The sequence below is a fragment of the Chiloscyllium plagiosum genome, chromosome 1 (assembly GCF_004010195.1).
Source record: "Chiloscyllium plagiosum isolate BGI_BamShark_2017 chromosome 1, ASM401019v2, whole genome shotgun sequence".
Lineage (NCBI taxonomy): Eukaryota > Metazoa > Chordata > Chondrichthyes > Orectolobiformes > Hemiscylliidae > Chiloscyllium > Chiloscyllium plagiosum.
In genome coordinates, this window is record NC_057710.1 from 20,884,695 (window position 1) to 20,898,240 (window position 13,546).

Genomic DNA, 13,546 nt, shown 5'->3' on the forward strand with positions numbered 1-13,546 from the left:
GGAAAACATTGAAAGTTTTTGCAGATGTTTGAACAATTATTTTCTTCAGCTGCTATTAATTGCATCGGCTCAGTCTATTCTGGAACTGAATATGGAAATAATGAAGCAGCTAATTTAATATTATCAAGAAGGTAAGACCCAGGAGAGGAGTTGTGACTGTGATTTTTAATTACAAATCATTTTAATTGATACATGGCAGAATTTTGGCCCTGATATTTATTGGGAAGCTGGTAGTTGGTTTGTTTGACCTTTCCCAGAATCCAGTTTAAGAGGCAAAGTGATTTTCGGGTAGGTAGGGGGGAAATTAGTGAGAGTGAAGCATGGAGATTAAAGGCTGGCTGTGGCGAGGTTCGGTCAGAATAAGCTTGATGGGCTGAAGAGCCTTCTACTGTTCCTATGTTCCTAAAATTCAGGATGATCATTGAGACAAGGAAAAGATTGATCAGGTCAGGAAATCATTGGTTCGACCAAGGAGAGATCGAGGCTCAGTTGGGAAACACAGAGAATGTAGGGATCATAACGATTGAGATGTAAGGGGTGGGATGGGCAGTGGGTGCAGTGGGCATGATGTTATAAAAAGAGGTGCCAACAGGAATAGGATGAGTGGCACTGTCAAGCACATTTTAGCATGCATGAATGATGATCACACTACAGGTCCACATCAGTAGAAATGATTGAATAGGAACATTTTACATCTGAGGCCTTTATCAGTTTTGAGAACAACCAATTGACAGGTTGGGGGAAATACCTAGAAATGAATATTTTTGATTATTGTACAAGAATGAAATGTAAACAATGTATACCTAAGTGATCATGGGTGTATAAATGTTGATGATTTTCTATATTTATTGGACTGATGTAAGATAAAGATTGGAAAAACATGGGACAGGAACAGGACAGTGTATCAGACAGAATGGTGTTTAGCCAGTTTAAGGTGAAGGTAATTTGAATAAGCACAAACTAACACAGAATCATGGAGTCATAGAGCATGGAAACAGATCCTTGGCCCAGCTAGTCCATGCTGACTGGGTTCCCAACCAAAAGTAGTCCCACTTGCCTGCCTCTAAACCTTTCCTTACTGTACCTGCATCCACCATTTCCTCTGGCCATTTATTCTACATAGGACATACGCTCTGTGTAAAAATGTTGCCCCATATCCTTATTAATATTTTTTCATCTCACTTTAAAAATATGCTCCCTAGTTTTAACTCCCCTGTCCTATGGCAAAAACAAAATCCTTGTTATTTATCTTATCTATACCTCTCATGACTTTATAAATCTCTATAAGGTTCAACCTCCTACGCTCCAATGAAAAAGGTCCCAGCCTATCCAACCTACGTTTATAACTCAAACCTTCCATTCTCAGCAACATCCTGGTAAGTACAGAGGAACTTGATTATCTGAAGGACATGGGTGGGAATATTTCATTCAGTTAATCGAATTCCAGATAATTGAATGCCGGATAGCATAGTTTAGCCAAGCATTGGGACGTTGCAATCTTGCGATCCGATTTCAGACAATCAAATACCGATAGTCAAGGTTCCTCTGTATATCCAAAACCAATCCATGTGGAACACCCCTGGTTACAAAACAACCTCCAGTCTCCTATCATCAAGCTAATTTTGTATCCAATTGGCAAGCTCATCCTGAATTCCAATTGATCTAACTTTACTAATTAGTCTACCTTGTCCAAGGCTTTACTAAAATCTGTAAACATCGGCTACTGTCCTGCCTTCATCAATCTTTTTAGTTACTTCTTCAAAAAACCCAATCAAGTTTGTGATACCTCACACAAAACCCTCAATTAGTCCTTATCTCTCCAAATGTATGCATATCCCACCTTTCAAACTCACCTCCAACAACTCACCCATCATGGATGTCAGACTCACAGTCCTAGACTTCCCCTTACAGCCTTTCTAAAGTAAAGGCACAACATTAGTCATCCTCTAGTTCCCCGACACCTCACCTATGGTTATAGTTGAGATAAATATCTCTGCTAGGGGCCTCTTAATTTCTTCCCTAACCTCCCATTACATCCTGGAGTACACTTGATCAGGACCCAGAGATTTATCCACCGTTATACTTTCTAAGATCTTCAGAACTTCCTCTTCTGTAATATGAATTGTTTTCAAAACATCAATATTTATGTCCCTGAGTTCTCTAGTCTCCATTTCTTTCTCCACAGTAAAAACAGATGCAAAATATCATTTAATACATACCTACCTAAGTCCTCCTGTTGACTGTGTAATGAGAGTTGGAAATGAGGATTGGAAAGTTTGGTGTTGTCAGAGATTGTGTTCTATGGATTTTGAGGTTTAGGGTGGGTTCAAAAATCGACTGTGAGTGGTCTTCCCGGCTGAATAAGGAAGTGGTTTTCAGGGTAAGTTTGGATATTCGGGTAAGGGTCCTTTTGTTTCTCCTGCAACATGGGATAGGAATTTATCGTCTAGATTTGCTGGTTTCACGTCACTCCCTTTTAACTGATATAATCTATTACAGATTAATCCAGTAATGGTGGAAAAGACATCTCTATCTGGAACATACCCAAACACTGAGCCTACATAGCTATCTGTAATACAGAATTCCAAAGGTTGTCAACACACTGACATAAAAAAAATCCCCTCATCTTGGTCCTCAGTGGTCTCCCCTTATTTTTAAAGCATACCCTGGTTCCAGATCCCTTTAAGTATTTAGAAAGTTTTTCAATGAGATCCTTTGAGCCACTGGAGGATATAGACCCAGTTTGTCCAATCTCACTTCGCAGGAGAGTCTGTCATCCTGGGAGCTCTATGTAATCTTTGTTGCACTCCTTCTATGGCAACAATATTTGTTCTGAGATAAGGAGTCCAAAACTGCACACAGTGCTCTGGGTATGGGCTAAACAAGCTCCTGTACAACTGAAGCAAGATTTTACTACTCCTGTACTCAAAACCTCTTGTTCCAAAGAGTACCATTCAATTAGCCTTCCAAATATCTTGCTGCACTTGTATGTTGGTGACTTCAGTGACTTATCAACATCCTGGTCCTTCTGTATATCTAAGCTTTCCAGCCACTTGAAATTGAAGAAATACTTTATGCATCTGTTTCACCTACTTAGCCGATAACCTCTTATTTTTCCACATTATATTATATCTGCTACGTTCTGGTCCATTCAGTAAGCTTGTCTGAATCCTTCTGAAGCAGCATCTTCATAACATTCACTCTCACTTATATTACATTTGGTCCATGGCATTAAATCATTGATATATATTGTGAACAGCTAGCGCTCAAGTGCTGACCTTTACAGCACCCCACTAGTCACAGCCTGTCAACTTATTCCCACTGTCTGTTTTCTGTCTCTTAGCCAATTATTAATCCATGCCAGTACATCACCTCCCATCCCAAGTTCTTTAATCTTTCTAACCAACTTCCAGGGCATAACTCTGTGAAAAGCCTTCTGAAAATCTAAGTACCTGACGTCCATGAGCTCTCTTTTATCAGTTTTGCAAGAAACATCTTTAAAGATCTCCAAAAAATTTGTTAAACAATGCTTCTCATTTGTAAATACATGCTGACTATGATTCCTTCCACAGATTCTGCCAGCCTTACTGAGTTTTTCCAGCAGTTACTATTTCTGGTTCTGATTTGCAACATCCGCAGCTCTTTGTTTTTTATCATATTATTATCAACCAAGCATCTCTCTAACCCCACCTTGATAATGGGCTCGAATGTTGTCCCTGCTACTGATATAAGGCTAACAAAGCTATTGTTCCATGTTTTCTTTCTCGCTCCTTTCTTAAATGGTGTGGTGGTATTTGTTTCTTTCCAATCCATGGGAATCATTGCAGTATGAATAGAATTCTGGAAGATCATCACTAATTCTATCTCTATAAAGTTAAAAAGCACACAACACCAGGTTATAGTCCAACAGGTTTAATTGGAAGCACACTAGCTTTTGGAGCAACGCTCCTTCATCAGGTGAATTACCCCAGTCCAACACTGGCATCTCCAAATCATGTCTATCTCTATAGCTATCTCCTTCAACACTCAGGGATGTAGAACACCAGGTTCTGGGTATATATTAACTTGCAGACCTATTAATTTTTCCACTACAATTTTCTCACTAATACTGATTTCTTTCAACTTCTCATTCTCCCTAGTCACTTAGATTTTTAATTCTGGATTATTCATGTGTCTGCCAAAGTGAAAACAGACAGAAAGTAATCATTTAGCTTCTCTCCTATTTCTTAGTTCCCCATTCTGCCTGTAATGGACCTACATTCTTTTTAGCTAACTGTCTCCTTTTGTGCATCCTAATACATTTTTACTGTTCGTTTTTATTTTTTTTTCCTGAGATTGTGTTCATATTCTACTCTCATATTCCATATCAGTTCCTTGTTTCCGGTTTGTTGTATTTAGAACACCTCCTATTCTTCAGAATTACTGACTACTTTGTAGAGCTTTTCTTTTAATCCTATACAGTCATGAACTTCCTTTGTTAGCCACACTTGATCTCACAGAAGCATGTAGTTGTTGTAAATCATGTAATATTTATTTAAAGACTATTTCCTTTCTCTGTACTGCAAAGCTCTTTTATGCATTTTTCCACTCTACCTAAGCTAATTTGTTCCTCATACCTTCAAAATTTCCCTGTCTTCAAATGTAACATCCTTGCTTCAGCATGAACTACCTCAATTTCAAAGTAATGTAAATTCTATCATATTATGGTCACTCAAAGGTACTTTGACATCAGGAAATTCAATTAGCTCTATGTTATTGCATAATTCTAGATCTAAAAAATACATGTCCTCTAGTTGGTTCCTCAACATGCTGCTCTAGAAATTCATCCCTAACACAATCCTGGAACAAGTTTTCCAGATCTTTAGTGGTTTACCCAGACTTTTTGCAGCTTGAACTCGCCCATGATGATTATGTTGCCCATGCTATGAGCTTCCTTCATTTCCACATTACCCCCCCCCCCCCCCCCCCCCCACTATTTAATGACCTATAAATGACTCCAACTGATATCTTTTGGCTCTTTCTGTTTTATTGCTCCAACCAAAGAGGTGCCTCACATTGTTCTTCTGATCAGAGATCCTCTCTTCCTAATTTCCGAATAATATTTCCTCCATTCGGGGAGGGGGCACAATGGCCCAGTGGTTAGCACCAGGGACCTGGGTTCGATTCAGCCTCAGGTACCTTGGAGTTTGCACATTGTCCCCATGTCTGCATGGTTTTCCTCTGGGTGCTCCAGTTTCATTCCACAGTGCAGGTTAGGTGGATTGGACACGGGAAATGCAGGGTTACAGGGATGGGGTGGGATACTTTTCAGAGGGTTGGTGTTGACTTGATGGGCTGAATGGTCTGCTTCCACACTGTAAGGATTCTTTAAAACAAGATCGACTGATCCCATTCCTTTCCTGGTCTCCTTCCTATCGGAAAGATGTTGTGAAACTTGAAAAAGTTCAGAAAAGATTTACAAAGATGTTGCCAGGGTTGGAGGATTTTAGCTATAGGGAGAGGTTGAACAGCTGGGGCTGTTTTCCCTGAGTGTCGGAAGCTGAGGGGTGACCTTATAGAAGTTTATAAAATCATGAGGGGCATGGATAGGGTAAATAGACAAACTCTCTTCCCTGGGGTGGGGGAGTCCAGAAGTAGAGGGCATAGGTCTAGGGTGAGACAGGAAAGATATAAAAGGGACCAAAGGGACAACTCTTTCATGCAGAGGGTGGTACGTGTATGGAATGAGCTGCCAGAGGAAGTGGTGGAGGCTGATATAATCACAACATTTAAAAGACATCTGGATGGGTATGTTTCTGTGTTGTATATCTCTATGACTCTTTGACTCTATTCCTGATTATCAGTTCAACTCCACTTTATTTTCCTTTCTGTCAGTCCTTCCTAAACATCAAATATCCTTGAATATTCAGTTCCAAGTATTGATTTTTATTCAATCATGTAATAATTAGATCATATCCATATATCTCTATTTGTGTATCTATTTGTCTACCTTGTGTGAATATTACATGCATGCAAATTAGAGTGAACTTAATTTTGTCTTTTCACATCATTCTGTTTTTTAAGCGTACTCAATGCTCAGATTTGTTTCCAATGTCTTCTACTGTCTTTTTACCTTCCTATGAACAACTCTATTCATTCCAATCTGGGTTATCCCTCACATTCCCATTCCCCTGGACAACACTGTTGCAGTGGGCTCAGCTCTGGCTGCAATGCCATGAGGAACAATCACTTCCACCAGTTTCAAAAGTGGAGCACCAGTGAGCAAGCACGATAGACTCAGGGAATCCTGCATCTACCTGCCTGGTTTTCTTAGACACTCTGTTGGTCCCCCATTCCCTCTCTGCCTTTATGCTTATAACCTGCGGTGTGAGCATCTTCCTAGATTTGCTATCAACGGATCCCCTGCTTTCCAGATGCTCAGCAATGACACCTGTCACTGCTCAAGTTCTGAACCCCGGAGCTAAAGCTTGTACAGCTGTAGATACTTCCTGCTTGTGACATGTTTGTCTGGGACACATTGTATGTCCAGGGGACTTACACTTCATTTAGCCCAGCTGACCTGCCATCCCACACTCTGAAAAATATTTGTCATCCTTAGAATAAGTGTTAAGCTGCCAATGAAACCTAACAAGCTATTTCTCAGAAAGAGAGAAAGAAAAGGGCTAGATGCTTTAATATAAGCTAAATACCCAACTTTCACTTTAAAGGTTAGAAATACTGATTAAACCTCTTCACCAATCAGCTGCTTTCCCTGTACTGATCACAAAGAGACCTTGCAGTGCAGGTTCATAGCTCCTTGAAAGTGGAGTCGCAGGTAGATAGGATAGTGAAGAAGGCTTTTGGTTTTTTTTTATTGGTCAGAGTATTGAGTACAGGAGTTGGGAGGTCATGTTGCGGCTGTACAGGACATTGGTTAGGCCACTGTTGGAATATTGTGTGCAATTCTGGTCTCTTTCCTTTCAGAAAGATGTTGTGAAACTTGAAAGGGTTCAGAAAAGATTTACAAGGATGTTGCCAGGGTTGGAGGATTTGAGCTATAGGGAGAGGCTGAACAGGCTGGGGCTGTTTTCCCTGGAGCGTCGGAGGCTGAGGGGTGACCTTATAGAGTTTTACAAAATTATGAGGGGCATGGATAGGATAAATAGACAAAGTCTTTTCCCTGGGGTCAGGGAATCCAGAACTAGAGGGCATAGGTTTAGGGTGAGAGGGGAAAGATACAAAAGTGACCTAAGGGGCATCATTTTCACACAGAGGGTGGTACGTATATGGAATGAGCTGCCAGATGAAGTGGTGGAGGCTGGTACAGTTGCAACATTTAAAAGGCATTTGGATGGGTATATGAATAGGAAGGGTTTGGAGGGATATGGACTGGGTGCTGGCAAGTGGGACTAGATTGGGTTGGGATATCTGGTCAGCATGGACGGGTTGGACTGAAGGGTCTGTTTCCATGCTGTACATCTCTATGACTCGATGACATCATGTTGTCATTGGTCTCAGTGCAGGTAGACCTCTCTGTCCCCATCTCATCTCCACTTCCACTTATCTCTTGCTCTAGAAACTTTGTATCATGTGGCAAAAATTAATTAAAGGACCTGTTTTCCCCCAGCACTAAATTGTCTCTTTGGCTCAAATTCCAAAATTTCCAGTTACTTACTCTGTCTTTGTTTCACTCCAGCGAAGTCTCCTTCCCTCTGACCACACAGGTCAAAGTTTAACATTTCAATATCTGAGTTGATGTAAACTTCCCATTTGTGGGACTGAAAGTTCCCACCTCCCCATTCCAACTTCAGACTGTGATGCTCCATTGCCATAGTTAACATATTTAAAGTAAAAATAGTTGTAGAATCATAGAGATATACAACGTGGAATCAGACTCTTCAGTCCAATTCGTCCATGCAGACCAGATATCCTAAATAAATCTAATCCCATTTGCCAGCATTTGGCCCATATCCCTCTAAACTCTTCTTATCCAGATGCCTTCTAAATGTGTCAATTATACCAGCATCCACCACTTCCTGTGGCAGCTCATTCCATATACGCACCACCCTCTACATGAAAAAGGTGCCCCTGAGCTCCCTTTTAATTATTCTTGAAAGATTGTACTGGCTTCCAGAAATATTTGTTATCTCGACCCTATTAACTTTAATTTTATGGGTCTGCTGGACAGTCGCGTGTCATGTTACCCCATTGACTCTTCACCCTTCAAATTGCTTGCAGTGCAAAATCAATCCTGACCTTGTGAAGCTGATTGGAATTGATTCATAAATATCAGCTACATCTCACATCTATACCGCACCAGATGCGTTCCCAAACATCTTTTTCAATTGTTGATCCCGATTAAGATCTATATTAGCTGAGGTTATCAGTGCCATTAAATGGAACTATAGAATCCCTACAATGTGGAAGCAGGCCATTCAGCCCATCACATTCACACTGACCCTGAAAAGAGTACTCCACCCTATCCCTGCATATCCATGGCTAACCCAACTAACCTGCAAATCTCTGGTCAGTATGGTCAATTTAACACAGCTAATCCACCTAACCTTCACATCTTTGGACTGTTGAGAAGAAATCAGAGCACCCAGAGGAAATCCACACAGACATGGGGAGAACATGTAGAGTCCAAACAGACAGTTATCTAAGAGTGGAACAGAACCTGGGTCCTTGCTGCTGTAAGGCAGTACTGCCAACCATTGAATCATCTAGCTGCCCACTTGTTACAAATTCACTTCAATCGTTATTAAACTACGAGGTTTTAGAACCACCAAGCTGTTCATGTAACAAGAGCTGTATAGTGATTTGGATCTAATGATAAGCTACAGGAGACTATACCGTATAATTTGAAGTTTCCTGCCTCACATGACCCACAACCTCTGATTGAAAGGCTCTGCTTGAGGTACTATTGGATTAGTCAATAAATCCTAAATGATTTAGGACTTGCCTCTTAAGTTCGGACTGATTTTTATCTACTGACTAAACTGATCATGTAGCACATCTACATCAAACAGTGCATGCTGCATTGAACAACCCTAGCTACAATAAGGAAACTTGCTGAAAATATTAAAATTTTCGGGCCGACATTCATTTTAGACTATTTTCAAGTACTCACAGGAGAAATTACGGCTCATGTTTGACCAGATAATTGGCCTGTTACAACCAGCTGAGAATGGTTTTCCCTTCTTGGTTAGGCACAACAAATGCTTACATTCTAGTGAGCATAAGGCTTTACCTTACTGAAGTTGCCTACTTTTCACTGTAAGCAACAAGGACCCAATGACTAAGCTTTCTTGAGTTAATGAAAGAACAAATTTATTACATTGAGAAAAATAATAAAGACATGATGTCAAGTATGCAAACTTTGTGAGTCACTTGGATCCTCACATATTGTGTACCTCACAATAGTGTTCAATACAAAGGATGTTTAGAACATCTGGGATGTCCTTAAGATAAAAGGTTTTAACCTGAGACCATGGTTAATTAGTCAGTTTCTTGGATTGTTAACAGTAGCAAATATTACAGTTAGGTTTAAGCTTCACATTTTTCGAATGTTTCTATCTAATCAATGTTATCACTGGATACTTTTCTTCTTGAGAGAGAAATCTTTTCCTTTTGTGTTCACTTCTGCATTTTGTATTCCATCTCATCTGATTTGCCAAAGTGAGCTCCTTGAATTAGCAGCTCCTTTGTATATTCCATGACTGCTGAACTTATGCTTTCTGCCCTGAATAATTAAAGGTGAGTTTCCATTTTCCTGCTGTCTGGAAGGATCACTCGATCTGAAAAGTTAATTCTGATTTCTCTCCACAGACCTACTGAGCTTTTCCAGCAATTTCTGTTTTCATTTCTGATTTACAGCATCCGATTTCTTTCAGTTTTTCCATTTTCCACATTTGAAAGTGTTAATGATGCTGTAAATATTAAGGTCAGATCTCAGTCAGAATTCCAAAACACATTACAGTTCCAGTTTGATAACCCGAACAATTAACAAGCCAGATGAGAAGAAATGAACTGGTCCCCTTCCTTTATTCCTTTGCCAAACGAGGGACAGACCTTACATTACAAAACTCAATGCTGTCATTACCCATACTTTTGTTTGGATCACAGAAATAAATCCATTTCCACCACCTGCAAGTTCCCCTCCAAGACACTCATCATCCTGACTTGAAAATATATCACCATTCCTTCACTGTCACTCTTTCAAAATCCAGGAAGTCCCTCCCTAATAGCATTGCAGCAAATGGACTACAGCAGTTCAAGAAAGTAGCTCACCACCACCTTCTCAATGGCAAATAGCGACTCACATGTCACATAAATGAGTTTATAAAATGTCAAGGTCGATGCTCTGGACTTAGATTTTGAAGATAATGCAAGCAACCTTTTCAATAATACATTTCATATTGGAATCCATCTGAAGGATGAAGTAACCTTTTGTTTAGTCTCAAAACGAGCAAGCTTTTGAAATCTGCTCATAAATGACCAGTTACCTTGAGGTCCCTATGGAAACTATGGAATTTGATTATTGTATGTGTATGTGTATAGATTTGTATATTCCTTAAAATGAAGTTAAATGTCATAGAGATATCCAATTATGTTGAAAGTAGTGAGGCTTGCTTCAAATTCACATGAGGATGTGCACTCATTCTATGGTTTTCACCTCTGGTGACAATTGACATTGTGCTTCCAGTCCCTTAAAGTTATACCACTATTCAGAGTCATCGCATTACAATTCCTACAATGTGGAAACAGGCCCTTCAGCCCAACAAGTCCACATCACCACTCTGAAGTCTATCCTACCCAGACCCATTACTCTACATTTACCCCTGACTAATGCATCTAACCTAAACATCTCTGAACACTGTGGACAATTCAGCATGGCCAGTTCACCTAACCCACACAACTTTGAACCATGGGAGGAAACTGGAGCAAACCCATGCAGACACAGGGAGAATGTGCAAATTCCACACAGTCACCCAAGCTGGGATCGAACTTGGGTTCTTGGCGTTGTGAGGCAGCAGTGCTATTCACTGAGCCACTGTGCTACTTGTTGAGTGACTATGTTACAGCGTGTTTATACAGATTGTTGTACAGTTAGCACTAACAGACAAGTTAAAATGTACTCCTCTACAAACATCTAAAAGTAATAAAAGTTGTTCGCAAACAAAGTATATTTTTAAAAATGTTTATTAATGACATAAATACTTAAATAAGAAATAAAACTGTGTAGAGAGAATCTACACCAGTTTTAATGGATTGGAGTAAGAAATGTGAACACTAGCAGGCCAACAGCAATGGTCTTTGACTCTGAGACTTTCTGGCTCCTGTCCAGAGGTCTTTGATGTAGCCGAATCCTATTACTGGGCTTGAAATATTTAAAGAACCTAGCTGTTTGGAGATGAGAGAGGATGCGATGAATGGGGAGGTTTGAGGTAACTTTATTTTGTGAGTCTATCTTTCAATTGTTGACAACTCAGGAAAACCAGTTGTAAGATCCTTACAGGAACAGCTATCATATACTTCCTCTTCTCCTCTTGTACATTCATTGCTGTGGGGATATTTAAGTATACTTTTCTGTGGATTCCTTGAGGTTTTTCTACCTCCTCTCCAAAAAATCAAATATAAGTTATAAGTTCCCACCAACAATGCCATGTTTCAAGTATGAAGCAGGTCAGAATTTGACATAAGTGACAGCAGAAATCCTTAACTCAATCCTGAGCACACAAGAAAGTTCACCATCAACATAGAAACACAAATTTTCAGGGGCAGAACGCAGAATGGCTATTCAATATGGATTCCTTTGCAGAAATATATAATTTACAGCCGCAATTAAAGTGCAAGTTGGGGCAGAAATGGAAGAGAGTGAAGAGTCTAGAGGATTCAACTGCACCTCCTTGTTTCCAATTTCATGGTGGTGGGGCGGTATGGTGGCGGTACGCTACCTTACAGTACCAGGGTCCCAGGTTCGATTCCAGCCTCGGGCAACTTTCTGTGTGGAGTTTGCACATTCTCCCCGTGTCTGTGTGGGTTTCCTCTGGGCGATCAGGTTTCCTCCCACACTCCAAAGATGTGCAGGTCAGGTGAATTGGCCATGCTAAATTGCCGATAGTGTTAGGTGCGTTAGTCAGAGGGAAATGGGTCTGGGTGGGTTACTCTTCGGAGGGTCAGTGTGGACTTGTTGGGCCGAAGGGCCTGTTTCCGCACTGTAGGGAATCTAATCTAATAATTTTGCAACAAACCAAAGGAACTGCCCATGCCAAAAATTGAAAAAGAGAAATTGCTGGAAATGCTCAGCAGTTCAGGCAGCATCTGTGGTAAGAAAGCAGAGTTAGCTGGAGGTCTGAAGAAGGGTCACTGGAAGCTTTCCCTTCATCGAATAATTTTGTAGGAGGTTTTGAAAGGAATTCAGTTTTTATTTCGGAAGGAGAACTCAGGTGTCAATTTTTCTGGTAGATTTGAGGTGAAAGTCTCAGGAACAGCTCTAAGACCATCTCAAATGCAGCCGAGCTGAGTGGCAATTCAAAACAGATTTCAGGCTACAACATCATAGGGTTTTCCAAAGCATACTTAGATAGGAACATACTCAAAGACAACAAGGTTAGTGGGGCAAAATTTAATGCATTTAGCTTCAAGGTTATTACGCAGGGATAATTCTCAAGTTTACTTTGCTTATAATTCTAAATAAGGATCAAATTATTGTCGTAAGATAACTGCAGAAAATCTCTTCTTATGCCACACACTCTACAGTTGAAATTTTTGTCTATTCTGATCTGTAGTATGGAAGGAAGGTCTTACGAGGAAAGGCTGAGGGACTTATGGCTGTTTTCATTGGAGAGAAGAAGGTTGAGAGGTGAATTAATTGAGACATACAAGATAATCAGTGGGTAAGATAAGGTAGATAATGACAGCCTTTTTTCTCAGATGGTGATGGCTAGTACAAGGGGACAAAGCTTTAAATTGAGGGGTGATAGTTATAGCACAGGTGTCAGATGTAGGGGCATGGAATTTTTTGTCTGCTCTGATCTGTAGTATGGAAGGAAGGTCTTACGAGGAAAGGCTGAGGGACTTATGGCTGTTTTCATTGGAGAGAAGAAGGTTGAGAGGTGAATTAATTGAGACATACAAGATAATCAGTGGTTAAGATAAGGTGGATAATGAGAGCCTTTTTCCTCAGATGGTGATGGCTAGCACAAGGGGACATAGCTTTAAATTGAGGGGTGATAGTTATAGAACAGGTGTCAGATGTAGGGGCATGGAAAGCACTGCAACAATAGTAGACTCGCCAACTTTAAGGGCATTTAACTGGTCATTGGATAGACTTATGGACGAAAATGGAATAATGTAGGTTAGATGAGCTTTGGATTGGTTTCACAGGTTTGCACAACATGGAGGGTCAAAGGTCCTGCACTGCATTGTGATGGTCTATGTTCTATATTGTGTCAATTTTTAAGAGCTTCCTACTTCCACTCCATAACATTCTCCCACTTTTTCTTATCTGAGGTTGAATCTTCATCCATGATTTTCATACCTCGAGACTTTATTGTGCCAACGC